The sequence below is a fragment of the Balaenoptera ricei genome, chromosome 1 (genome assembly GCF_028023285.1).
Source record: "Balaenoptera ricei isolate mBalRic1 chromosome 1, mBalRic1.hap2, whole genome shotgun sequence".
NCBI classification, from domain to species: Eukaryota; Metazoa; Chordata; class Mammalia; order Artiodactyla; family Balaenopteridae; genus Balaenoptera; species Balaenoptera ricei.
Window position 1 is genome coordinate 144,420,904 of NC_082639.1, and position 15,241 is coordinate 144,436,144.

The window sequence follows — 15,241 nt, forward strand, 5'->3', positions numbered from 1 at the left end:
AACTGAGGCAGAAGAACGGATAAGTGACCTGGAAGACAGAATGGTGGAATTCACTGCTGTGGAACAGAATAAAGAAAAAAGAATGAAAAGAAATGAAGACAGCCTACGACACCTCTGGGACAACATTAAACACAACAACATTCGTATTATAGGGGTCCCAGAAGGAGAAGAGAGAGAGAAAGGACCAGAGAAAATATTTGAAGAGATTATAGTCGAAAACTTACCTAACAAGGGAAAGGAAATATCCACCCAAGTCCAGGAAGCGCAGAGTCCCATACAGGATAAACCCAAGGAGAAGCATGCCGAGACACATAGTAATCAAATTGGCAAAAATTAAAGACAAAGAAAAATTACTGAAAGCAGCAAGGGAAAAACGACAAATAACATACAAGGGAACTCCCATAAGGTTAACAGCTGATTTCTCAGCAGAAACTCTACAAGCCAGAAGGGAGTGGCATGATATACTTAAAGTGATGAAAGGGAAGAACCTACAACCAAGATTACTCTACCCAGCAAGGATCTCATTTAGATTTGATGGAGAAATCAAAAGCTTTACAGACAAGCAAAAGCTAAGAGAATTCAGCACCACCAAACCAGCTCTACAACAAACGCTAAAGGAACTTCTGTTCTCTAAGTGGGAAACATAAGAGAAGAAAAGGACCTACAAAAACAAACCCAAAACAATTAATAAAATGGTCATAGGAACATACATATCGATAATTACCTTAAACGTGAATGGATTAAATGCTCCAACCAAAAGACACAGGCTTGCTGAATGGATACAAAAACAAGACCCATATATATGCTGTCTACAAGAGACCCACTTCAGACCTAGGGACACATACAGACTGAAAGTGAGGGGATGGAAAAAGATATTCCATGCAAATGGAAATCAAAAGAAAGCTGGAGTAGCTATACTCATATCGGATAAAATAGACTTTAAAATAAAGAATGTTACAAGAGACAAGGAAGGACACTACATAGTGATCAAGGGATCAATCCAAGAAGAAGATATAACAATTATAAATATATATGCACCCAACATAGGAACACCTCAATACATAAGGCAACTGCTAACAGCTATAAAAGAGGAAATCGACAGTAACACAGTAATAGTGGGGGATTTTAACACCTCACTTACACCAGTGGACAGATCATCCAAAATGAAAATAAATAAGGAAACAGAAGCTTTAAATGACACAATAGACCAGATAGATTTAATTGATATTTATAGGACATTCCATCCAAAAACAGCAGATTACACGTTCTTCTCAAGTGCGCACGGAACATTCTCCAGGATAGATCACATCTTGGGTCACAAATCAAGCCTCAGTAAATTTAAGAATATTGAAATCATATCAAGCATCTTTTCTGACCACAACGCTATGAGATTAGAAATGAATTACAGGGAAAAAAACGTAAAAAACACAAACATATGGAGGCTAAACAATACATTCCTAAATAACCAAGAGATCACTGAAGAAATCAAAGAGGAAATCAAAAAATACCTAGAGACAAATGACAATGAAAACACGACGATCCAAAACCTATGGGGTGCAGCAAAAGCAGTTCTAAGAGGGAAGTTTATAGCTATACAAGCCTACCTCAAGAAACAAGGAAAATCTCAAGTAAACAATCTAACCTTACACCTAAAGCAACTAGAGAAAGAAGAACAAACAGAACCCAAAGTTAGCAGAAAGAAAGAAATCATAAAGATCAGAGCAGAAATAAATGAAATAGAAACAAAGAAAACAATAGCAAAGATCAATAAAACTAAAAGCTGATTCTTTGAGAAGATAAACAAAATTGATAAGCCATTAGCCAGACTCATCAAGAAAAAGAGGGAGAGGACTCAAATCAATAAAATCAGAAATGAAAAAGGAGAAGTTACAACAGACACCGCAGAAGTACGAAGCATCCTAAGAGACTACTACAAGCACTCTATGCCAATAAAATGGACAACCTGGAAGAAATGGACAAATTCTTAGAACGGTATAACCTTCCAAAACTGAACCAGGAAGAAATAGAAAATATGAACAGACCAATCAAAAGTAATGAAATTGAAACTGTGATTAAAAATCTTCCAACAAACAAAAGTCCAGGACCAGATGGCTTCACAGGCGAATTCTATCAAACATTTAGAGAAGAGCTAACACCCATCCTTCTCAAACTCTTCCAAAAAATTGCAGAGGAAGGAACACTCCCAAACTCATTCTATGAGGCCACCATCACCCTGATACCAAAACCAAACATACTACAAAAAAAGAAAATTACAGACCAATATCACTCATGAATATAGATGCAAAAATCTTCAACAAAATACTAGCAAACAGAATCCAACAACACATTAAAAGGATCATACACCACGATCAAGTGGGATTTATCCCAGGGATGCAACGATTCTTCAATATATGCAAATCAATCAATGTGATACACCATATTAACAAACTGAAGAATAAAAACCATATGATCATCTCAATAGATGCAGAAAAAGCTTTTGACAAAATTCAACACCCATTTATGATAAAAACTCTCCAGAAAGTGGGCATAGAGGGAACCTACCTCAACATAATAAAGGCCATATATGACAAACCCACAGCAAACATCATTCTCAACGGTGAAAAACTGAAAGCATTTCCTCTAAGATCAGGAACGAGACAAGGATGTCCACTCTCACCACTATTGTTCAAAATAGTTCTGGAAGTCCTAGCCATGGCAATCAGAGAAGAAAAAGAAATAGAAGGAATACAAATTGGAAAAGAAGAAGTAAAACTGTCACTGTTTGCAGATGACATGATACTATACATAGAGAATCCTAAAACTGCCACCAGAAAACTGCTAGAGCTAATTAATGAATATGGTAAAGTTGCAGGATACAAAATTAATGCACAGAAATCTCTTGCATTCCTATACACTAATGATGAAAAATCTGAAAGAGAAATTAAGGAAACACTCCCATTTACCATTACAACAAAAAGAATAAAATACCTAGGAATAAACCTACCTAGGGAGACAAAAGACTTGTATGCAGAAAACTATAAGACACTGATGAAAGAAATTAAAGATGATACCAACAGATGGAGAGATATACCATGTTCTTGGATTGGAAGAATCAACATTGTGAAAATGACTATACTACCCAAAGCAATCTACAAATTCAATGCAATCCCTATCAAATTACCAATGGCATTTTTTACAGAACTAGAACAAATCATCTTAAAATTTGTATGGAGACACAAAAACCCCTAATAGCCAAAGCAGTCTTGAGGGAAAAAAACGGAGCTGGAGGAATCAGACTCCCTGACTTCAGACTATACTACAAAGCTACAGTAATCAAGACAATATGGTACTGGCACAAAAACAGAAACATAGATCAATGGAACAAGATAGAAAGCCCAGAGATAAACCCACGGACCTATGGTCAATTAATCTATGACAAAGGAGACAAAGATATACAATGGAGAAAAGACAGTCTCTTCAATAAGTGGTGCTGGGAAAACTGGACAGCTACATGTAAAAGAATGAAATTAGAACACTCCCTCACACCATACACAAAAATAAACTCAAAATGAATTCGAGACCTAAATGTAAGACTGGACACTATAAAACTCTTAGAGGAAAACATAGGAAGAACACTCTTTGACATAAATCACAGCAAGATCTTTTTTGATCCACCTCCTAGAGTAATGGAAATAAAAACAAAAATAAACAAATGGGACCTAATGAAACTTAAAAGCTTTTGCACAGCAAAGGAAACCATAAACAAGACGAAAAGACAACCCTCGGAATGGGAGAAAATATTTGCAAATGAATCAACGGACCAAGGATTAATCTCCAAAATATATAAACAGCTCATTCAGCTCAATGTTAAAGAAACAAACAACCCAATCCAAAAAGGGGCAGAAGACCTAAATAAACATTTCTCCAAAGAAGACAGACTGATGGCCAATAAGCACATGAAAAGATGCTCAACATCACTAATTATTAGAGAAATGCAAATCAAAACTACAATGAGGTATCACCTCACACCATTTAGAATGGTCATCATCAGAAAATCTACAAACAACAATTGCTGAAGAGGGTGTGGAGAAAAGGGAACCCTCTTGCACTGTTGGTGGGAATATAAATTGATACAGCCACTACGGAGAACAATATGGAGGTTCCTTAAAAAACTAAAAATAGAATTACCATATGACCCAGCAATCCCACTACTGGGCATATACCCAGAGAAAACCGTAATTCAAAAAGACACATGCACCCCAATGTTCATTGCAGCACTATTTACAATAGCCAGGTCATGGAAGCAACCTAAATGCCCATCGACAGACAAATGGATAAAGAAGAAGTGGTACATATATACAATGGAATATTACTCAGCCATAAAAAGGAACGAAATTGAGTCATTTGTTGAGACGTGGATGGATCTAGAGACTGTCATACAGAGTGAAGTAAGTCAGAAAGAAGAAAACAAATATCGTATATTAACGCATGTATGTGGAACCTCGAAAAATGGTACAGATGAGCCGGTTTGTAGGGCAGAAGTTGAGACACAGATGTAGAGAACAAACGTATGGACACCAAGGGAAAACTTCGGTGGGTTGGGGATGGTGGTGTGCTGAATTGGGCGATTGGGATTGACATGTATACAATGATGTGTATAAAATTGATGACTGATTAAAAAAAAAAAAAAAGAATTTGTCCAAAGTCAAGTGGAGCTGGAACTGGAATCCATGTCTGTCTGAGCCTTAAGTCTATGTTCTGAGTACACTTTTGATTCCCAGAAAATATTACTAATGACTAATATGAGCATGCATAGAATTCTTTCCTAGTTATTTCCTCTTGGGATGCTTACAACTTTATGACGCAATTTCTATTTACCTACTCTCTTTGGAGGACTTATTTCTTTGGCTGAATTTAGTTAATCTCCTCCGAGTGACCAAAGAATGGTCCATGCTGCCTGACCACAAGGTAGAATGCCACCCACGTGGGCCATTGCTGCCATGTAGCCATGAGAGTGCTTACGAAACCAACGCTCTCTTTGGAGCATGTGTTGGGCACTTATGTGCCAGGCTCAGTGTGAACCTTGCTAGTCACATGATCTTGAGTAACATTCACAACCAGTCTATGAGGTAGGAATGACTATTTTTCCTATTTACTAAGTGTATTAACTAAAGCCTCGAGAGGTTGATTCACCTGCCCAGCTAAGGGGTCACAGCTACGAACAGGCAGAGCTGGGACTTGAGTCCAGAGTGCCTGACTTATGCACCCATGTTTTCCTCCAAGACCCTTGAGGGCCTTCTTCACCCAGAGGAGAACAAAAGCTCAGACTGTCTCACAGGTCACTTGGAAAACTCCTGGCCTTCTCTGACATTTTCTGTAAGATCTTCTGGATTTTCTAAGGGCAACTCATATATTTGCAGTTCAGTAACATTCAGATCTATGTCCAAATTTCATTTATTGTTTTATAAATTATAAAACAGGAAAATAAGCAAAGGAAAAAGAGAAAGGGTAAGAGGATTTGCTCCTTTCCATTCCAGAGTTGCAGTTTTTTCCCCCCCAATGTTGCCATTCTGGCTACGAGAGTCTAGTTCCTTCCAGCATGTGCATATCCAATGATGTCAAAACAGTCAGTCACCCAGGCTTGCAAGGCTGCCTGGCTTCTGTGTCAGCATTCCACATTGTGTCAACCCCAAAGAGATTCCTGACAGGTTTATATCCCCCAGATGGATGTATAATCTCCATCCACTCCTAAGAAAATGATATATTTTTTCCTTCACTTGTTCTCTCTTGCGTTCTCTCTCCTGCCCTGGACAGGTCCTGCCTAAACACTGTCACTACAGTGAATTGTGAGCTGTCATGCAGAGTGAAGTGTCATACTGCAGGGGGCTTTAGCTGCTAACAGGAGACTGAGATCTTAAGAAGCAACCCTTCTGAAGCCAGAATAACTAAGCCGAGAGAAACGTTGCTAAGCTTAGGTGTTTGGTCCAGACGAGCTCCTTTAACTCCAAATCACTCCATCCTCATCTCACATATCAGATTAGATGTACATAATTGGTCCCTAGGTGTGATTTTGGTACCTCTTATTTCTGACTGTACCGCAGAGCCTGGGACTGCCTGCTCACACTGCCTGGATTCACGCCCCTCCCACCTTCCCTTGCTTCCAAAGACCCTTCCAACTTAGTGGACCTTCCAGCGCTTTAGGCTGGTATCCTACACTGACCTTCCACAATCCAGCGTTCTCTAACTGAAAGATCACAGTTCCAACTTATTAAGGCGCTAGTGGGTGGCTTCTTGGTCACCAGTGTGAGTTGTGTTTCTTGATTTCCAATCTAGTGGGGAAGAGGCAGATTTATTGATCAACTCAGTACAAGGAGGGTGTCCTACATGATCACTGTTGGTTAGATTCCCAGCAGGGACACCTGAATCAGAACTCTGTTTATGTCCCTGAAGACTCTACAAGCCCTGCTGGAGGATCCATAGCTCAGCCCAGCTTTGGGTGGCTCTGTTTTCATCAGAACAAGCTAAGTAAGTGTGTTCTAGGGCCAAGGAATACTCAAGGCAGTTTGAGAAGATACAACACTCATTCTTTATCACATCTCATCCCCCCAAAAAGAGATGGTGGTCATAAACACCCATCCTTCCAGAACCATGACACCATGCTTACCTTGACTCATTGATAAAAACAATCCAACTTATTCCCTGTCCCAAGGCCACCCTTAGTTCCAGACCCTGCTGCCATGTTCTTGAGGGAGGGAACCAAACCCACTGCTTGTCCCAGGTTTGAAGGAAATTCCTTAAAAATGATTAATCTAATGTACATCGACAGATGAATGGATAAAGAAGATGTGGCACAAATATACAATGGAATATTCCTCAGCCATAAAAAGAAACGAAATTGAGTTATTTGTAGTGAGGTGGATGGACCTAAAGTCTGTCATACAGAGTGAAGTAAGTCAGAAAGAGAAAAACAAATACCATATGCTAACACATTTATATGGAATCTAAAAAAGAAAAAAGAAAAGGTTCTGAAGAACCTAGGGGCAGGACAGCAATAAAGATGCAGACATAGAGAATGGACTTGAGGACACGGGGAGGGAGGAAGGGTAAGCTAGGACGAAGTGAGAGAGTGGCATGGACTTATATATACTACCAAATGTAAAATAGATAGCTAGTGGGAAGCAACTGCTTCCCACTATAGCACAGGGAGATCAGCTCAGTGCTTTGTGACCACCTAGAAGGGTGGGATAGGGAGGGTGGGAGGGAGACACAAGAGGGAGGGGATATGGGGATATATGTATATGTATATGTATAGCTGATTCACTTTGTTATAAAGCAGAAACTAACACACCATTGTAAAGCAATTATACTCCAAGAAAGATGTTAAAAAAAAAAAAGATTAATCTGCAATTCCACTGCTCACCATCCATAGGAATGATGAAATAGGATTTAGAAAAATACCCCCATTTAGGGGCTTTCTGCTGCCAGGACAATCAGGCCATTCATCTCTCCGCAGTTGAGTTCACTTATGAAAAAACACCATCCAATTTCTACTCAATTCAACAAACATCCATTGAGCATCTAGGTACCTGGTTCTGTGCTAGATCTTGAGGATGTAAAAGTAGATAATAGGATTCCTTCACTCGAGCAGTTTATAATTCAGTAGGGAGATCCAAACTTCTTCCATAATCATGTTATATATACAAGAAAAGAAGTGTGTGCAAGGTTCAGATACAGAAATGCTATAAAGAAGGAAGCATTGGTTCTGTAGGTGTGGAGGCTGTCAGGGAAGGTCCTAACAGGAGGTCATATGGCATAAAGATTGGAAACATAGTTGTGTGCTTCCTGTTACAACAGGTATGGTAGATTCAGCATACATTATCTCTACTATCTCCTGAAGTCCTACTAAAAATGATAATATGAGGATTTTTTTAAGGAATAAATCTTTAAGGACAAAGAGAATAAGAACACCAAACATATAATTTTGAAGTGGAAAGCAGATGGGCATTTGATAACAGACTCACCAGAGCTGAGAAGGCTGAAATCTTAGCTGGCAGTGGAAGTAACTGTACTGCAGAACCCCTGAAAGTTACAAGATACCTCTAACGATGAAGGTGATGGTGAAGGTGACAGCAGAAGGAAGGGCAGAAGGTTGGTTTAAGAAGCAATAAGACTCCCAGATACCTTCCACCACTACCCTCTCCCATCAGCAGGAGACTGAAGAGGGTGGACTTGAAGGATGCTGGATCAGGGCCACGAGGTGCACCTGAAGGCAGAAGTGCTGTCCTGAAGACAGGGGGATTCAAGAAAAGTCTGCACACAGAACTGGAAGAGCCTTCTACATAGTACCACCAGGACATTAACACCGGGCTCCTCTCCTCTAGGAAAAGAGTGAAAGGTTTTTTGTTTGTTTGTTTTTCCTGGAAAAGAAAAAAAAGGACTAGCCCGAGAGACAAGACTAAAAAGATTCCACACTGGAGCAACTCAACCAGGTCACCCAACAGTGAAGCTGTTTCTGGTCAATGAACCCCACTCACAAGCAGGGAGCTTTTCAGGACACCACTCTTAAACTAGAAAGGACAGTCCAGAATTTCCAGATGTTTGAAAAAACTCTCTCATATGAAAGACAAAAACAAACAACAACAACTACAACAAAAGAGGAAAAAGGAATTTAGAAGAGAACCAAGAAAATTTATGGAAAAGAAACCCTTAAATTTATATATGTTTTTCAATATCCTGAGAGAGAAGGGAAAGAATTTTATTGGGAAAACAAAAACAAGATGCTCTACAAAGAAGAGGGGGCATTTACAGGACTAAAAAGTAAAGAAGTCTTGGAAATAAAAAGCATGAAGGCTCAAAAACATTGGGAAGGTAAGTTGAAGAAATCTCCCAGAGAACAGAACAGAAATACAAACAGATATATTAAAAAAAAAAAATAGAGAGAGTTTCCTAAATGAAGAAGAAGCCAGGAAGATGCTTCAGGTGCTGGAAAGAAATGAGGAGCTACAGAGGGCAGAGAAGCACAGGATCAGCCGTGTGGATGAAAGGCTCTTGGTGCTCCAGCCAGGCATCAGGGCCATGCCTCTGAGGTGGGAGAGCCAACTTCAGGACACTGGTCCACAAGTGACCTCCCAGCTCCACGTAATACCAAACGGCAAAAATCTCTCAGAGATCTCCATCTCAACATCAAGACCCAGCTTCACTCAACGACCAGCAAGCTACAGCGCTGGACACCCTATGCCAAACAACTAGCAAGACAGGAACACAGCCCCATCCATTAGCAGAGAGGCTGCCTAAAATCATAATAAGGCCACAGACACGCCAAAATACACCACCAGACATGGACGTGCCCACCAGAAAGACAAGATCCAGCCTCATCCACCAGAACTCAGGCACTAGTTCCCTCCACCAGGAAGCTTACACAACCCACTGAAACAACCTTAGCCACTGGGGACAGATACCAAAAACAACGGGAACTACGAACCTGCAGCCTGTGAAAAGGAGACCCCAAACACAGTAAGATAAGCAAAATGAGACGACAGAAAACCACACAGCAGATGAAGGAGCAGGGTCAAAACACACCAGACCTAACAAATGAAGAGGAAATAGGTAGTCTACCTGAAAAAGAATTCAGAATAATGATAGTAAGGATGATCCAAAATCTTGGAAATAGAATAGACAAAATGCAAGAAACATTTAACAAGGATGTAGAAGAACTAAAGGGGAACCAAGCAATGATGAAAAACACAATAAATGAAATTAAAAATACTCTAGATGGGATCAATAGCAGAATAACTGAGGCAGAAGAAAGGATAAGTGACCTGGAAGATAAAATGGTAGAAATAACTACTGCAGAGCAGGATAAAGAAAAAAGAATGAAAAGAACTGAGGACAGTCTCAGAGACCTCTGGGACAACATTAAATGCACCAACATTTGAATTATAGGGGTCCCAAAAGAAGAAGAGAAAAAGAAAGGGACTGAGAAAATATTTGAAGAGATTATAGTTGAAAACTTCCCTAATATGGGAAAGGAAATAGTTAATCAAGTCCTGGAAGCACAGAGAGTCCCATACAGGATAAATCCAAGGAGAAATACGCCAAGACACATATTAATCAAACTGTCAAAAATTAAATATAAAGAAAACATATTAAAAGCAGCAAGGGAAAAATAACAAATAACACACAAGGGAATCCCCATAAGGTTAACATCCGATCTGTCAGCAGAAACTCTGCAAGCCAGAAGGGAGTGACAGGATATACTTAAAGTGATGAAGGAGAAAAACCTACAGCCAAGATTACTCTACCCAGCAAGGATCTCATTCAGATTCGATGGAGAAATTAAAACCTTTACAGACAAGCAAAAGCTGAGAGAGTTCAGCACCACCAAACCAGCTTTACAACAAATGCTAAAGGAACTTCTCTAGGCAAGAAACACAAGAGAAGGAAAACACCTACAATAACAAACCCAAAATATTTAAGAAAATGGGAATAGGAACATACATATCAATAATTACCTTAAATGTAAATGGATTAAATGCTCCCACCAAAAGACACAGACTGGCTGAATGGATACAAAAACAAGACCCATATATATGCTGTCTACAAGAGACCCACTTCAGACCTAGAGACACATACAGACTGAAAGTGAGGGGATGGAAAAAGATATTCCATGCAAATGGAAATCAAAAGAAAGCTGGAGTAGCAATTCTCATATCAGACAAAATAGACTTTAAAATAAAGACTATTACAAGAGACAAAGAAGGACACTATATAATGATCAAGGGATCGATCCAAGAGGAAGGTATAACAATTGTAAATATTTATGCACCCAACATAGGAGCACCTCAATACATAAGGCAAATACTAACAGCCATAAAAGGGGAAATCGACAGTAACACAATCATAGTAGGGGACTTTAACACCCCACTTTCACCAATGGACAGATCATCCAAAATGAAAATAAATAAGGAAACACAAGCTTTAAATGATACATTAAACAAGATGGACTTAATCGATATTTATAGGACATTCCACCCAAAAACAACAGAATACACATTTTTCTCAAGTGCTCATGGAACATTCTCCAGGATAGATCATATTTTGGGTCACAAATCAAGCCTTGGTAAATTTAAGAAAATTGAAATCGTATCAAGGATCTTTTCCGACCACAACGCTATGAGACTAGATATCAATTACAGGAAAAGATCTGTAAAAAATACAAACACATGGAGGCTACACAATACACTACTTAATAACGAAGTGATCACTGAAGAAATCAAAGGGGAAATCAAAAAATACCTAGAAACAAATGACAATGGAGACACGACGACCCAAAACCTATGGGACGCAGCAAAAGCAGTGCTAAGAGGGAAGTTTATAGCAATACAAACCTACCTCAAGAAACAGGAAACATCTCAAATAAACAACCTAACCTTGCACCTGAAGCAATTAGAGAAAGAAGAACAAAAAAACCCCAAAGCTAGCAGAAGGAAAGAAATCATAAAGATCAGGTCAGAAATAAATGAAAAAGAAATGAAGGAAACAATAGCAAAAATCAATGAAACTAAAAGCCGGTTCTTTGAGAAGATAAACAAAATTAATAAACCATTAGCCAGACTCATCAAGAGAAAAAGGGAGAAGACTCATATCAATAGAATTAGAAATGAAAAAGGAGAAGTAACCACTGACACTGCAGAAATACAAACGATCATGAGAGATTACTACAAGCAACTCTATGCCAATAAAATGGACAACCTGGAAGAAATGGACAGATTCTTAGAAATGCACAACCTGCCGAGACTGAACCAGGAAGAAATAGAAAATATGAACAGACCAATCACAAGCACTGAAATTGAAACTGTGATTAAAAACCTTCCAACAAACAAAAGCCCAGGACCAGATGGCTTCACAGGTGAATTCTATCAAACATTTAGAGAAGAGCTAACACCTATCCTTCTCAAACTCTTCCAAAATATTGCAGAGGGAGGAACACTCCCAAACTCATTCTACGAGGCCACCATCACCCTGATACCAAAACCAGACAAAGATGTCACAAAGAAAAAAAACTACAGGCCAATATCACTGATGAACATAGATGCAAAAATCCTCAACAAAATACTAGCAAACAGAATCCAACAGCACATTAAAAGGATCATACACCATGATCAAGTGGGGTTTATCCCAGGAATGCAAGGATTCTTCAATATATGCAAATCAATCAATGTGATACACCATATTAACAAATTGAAGGAGAAAAACCATATGATCATCTCAATAGATGCAGAGAAAGCTTTCGACAAAATTCAACACCCATTTATGATAAAAGCCCTGCAGAAAGTAGGCATAGAGGGAACTTTCCTCAACATAATAAAGGCCATATATGACAAACCCACAGCCAACATCGTCCTCAGTGGTGAAAAACTGAAACCATTTCCTCTAAGATCAGGAACAAGACAAGGTTGCCCACTCTCACCACTATTATTCAACATAGTTTTGGAAGTGTTAGCCACAGCAATCAGAGAAGAAAAAGAAATAAAAGGAATCCATATCGGAAAAGAAGAAGTAAAGCTGTCACTGTTTGCAGATGACATGATACTATACATAGAGAATCCTAAAGATGCTACCGGAAAACTCCTAGAGCTAATCAATGAATTTGGTGAAGTAGCAGAATACAAAATTAATGCACAGAAATCTCTTGCATTTCTATACACTAATGATGAAAAATCTGAAAGTGAAATTAAGAAAACACTCCCGTTTACCATTGCAACAAAAAGAATAAAATATCTAGGAATAAACCTACCTAAGGAGACAAAAGACCTGTATGCAGAAAATTATAAGACACTGATGAAAGAAATTAAAGATGATACAAATAGATGGAGAGATATACCATGTTCTTGGATTGGAAGAATCAACATTGTGAAAGTGACTCTACTACCCAAAGCAATCTACAGATTCAATGCAATCCCTATCAAACTACCACTGGCATTTTTCACAGAACTAGAACAAAAAATTTCACAATTTGTATGGAAACACAAAAGACCCCAAATAGCCAAAGCAATCTTGAGAACGAAAAATGGAGCTGGGGGAATCAGGCTCCCTGACTTCAGGCTATACTACAAAGCTACAGTAACCAAGACAGTTTGGTACTGGCACAAAAACAGAAATTTAGATCAATGGAACAGGATAGAAAGCCCAGAGATAAACCCACACACATATGGTCACCTTATCTTCGATAAAGGAGGCAAGCATATACAGTGGAGAAAAGACAGCCTCTTCAATAAGTGGTGCTAGGAAAATTGGACAGATACATGTAAAAGTATGAAATTAGAACACTCCCTGACACCATGCACAAAAATAAACTCAAAATGGATTAAAGACCTAAGTGTAAGGCCAGACACTATCAAACTCTTAGAGGAAAACATAGGCAGAACACTATGACATACATCACAGCAAGATTCTTTTTGATCCAGCTCCTAGAGAAATGGAAATAAAAACAGTAATAAACAAATGGGACCTAATGAAACTTAAAAGCTTTTGCACAGCAAAGGAAACCATAAACAAGACCAAAAGACAACCCTCAGAATGGGAGAAGATATTTGCAAATGAAGCAACTGACAAAGGATTAATCTCCAAGATTTACAAGCAGCTCATGCAGCTCAATAACAAAAAAACGAACAACCCAATGCAAAAATTGGCAGAAGACCTAAATAGACATTTCTCCAAAGAAGATATACAGATTGCCAACAGACACATGAAAGAATGCTCAACATCATTAATCATTAGAGAAATGCAAATCAAAACTACAATGAGATATCATCTCACACCGGTCAGAATGGCCATCGTCAAAAAATCTAGAAACAATAAATGCTGGAGAGGGTGTGGAGGAAAGGGAACACTCTTGCACTGTTGGTGGGAATGTAAATTGATACAGCCACTATGGAGAACAGTATGGAGGTTCCTTAAAAAACTACAAATAGAACTACCATATGACCCAGCAATCCCACTACTGGGCATATACCCTGAGAAAACCAGAGTTCAAAAAGAGGCATGTACCAAAATGTTCATTGCAGCTCTATTTACAATAGCCAGGACATGGAAGCAACCTAAATGTCCATCGACAGATGAATGGATAAAGAAGATGTGGCACATATATACAATGGAATATTACTCAGCCATAAAAAGAAATGAAATGGAGGTATTTGTAATGAGGTGGCTGGAGTTAGAGTCTGTCATACAGAGTGAAGTAAGTCAGAAAGAGAAAAACAAATACAGTATGCTAACACATATATATGGAATCTAAGGAAAAAAAAAAAAGGCCATGAAGAACCTAGTGGCAAGACGGGAATAAAGACACAGACCTACTAGAGAATGGACTTGAGGATATGGGGAGGGGGAGGGGTGAGATGTGACAGGGTGAGAGAGTGTCATGGACATATATACACTACCAAATGTAAAATAGATAGCTAGTGGGAAGCAGCCGCATAGCACAGGGAGATCAGCTCGGTGCTTTGTGACCTCCTAGAGGGGTGGGATGGTGAGGGTGGGAGGGAGGGAGATGCAAGAGGGAAGAGATATGGGAACATATGTATATGTATAACTGATTCACTTTGTTATAAAGCAGAAACTAACACACCATTGTAAAGCAATTATACTTCAATAAAGATGTTTAAAAAAATAATAATAATATTAAAATAAAACAAGAACAAAATGAAAAAAAAAAATAGAAAATGAATGAAATTAGAGAGAGAACCCAGGAATACCAAGGAACTCCAAAAAGAGAGAATGGCAAAAACAGAAGTTATCAAATAACAAATTCAAGAAAATTTCTCAGACCTGAAGGACATTAATTTCTGTATTATAAAAGTGCAGCAAGTGGCCAGCACAAAGGAAAAACACAGACTCACGCCAAACACATTATTGTAAACAGTCAGAACATCAGGGACAGAAGACCCTAAATGCTTTCAGGAAGCCATATACAAAGGATGAAGAATCAGAATGGCATAAGACTTGCCTCATTTTCTTCTTTGCATTTACCACTAATTCACTGGCAACAGCGTTGGCAACAGAACTAGAAAACATGAAGCAATGCCTTCAGAATTCTAAAGGAAAATAATTTCCATCCCAGAATTCTATACATGGCCAAACTATCAATCAAATATGAGAGTAGAACAAACACATTTCCAGACATGCATATTTTCAAAAAATTAACCTCCCATAAGTGCTTTCTTAGGAAGCTACTTCAGGA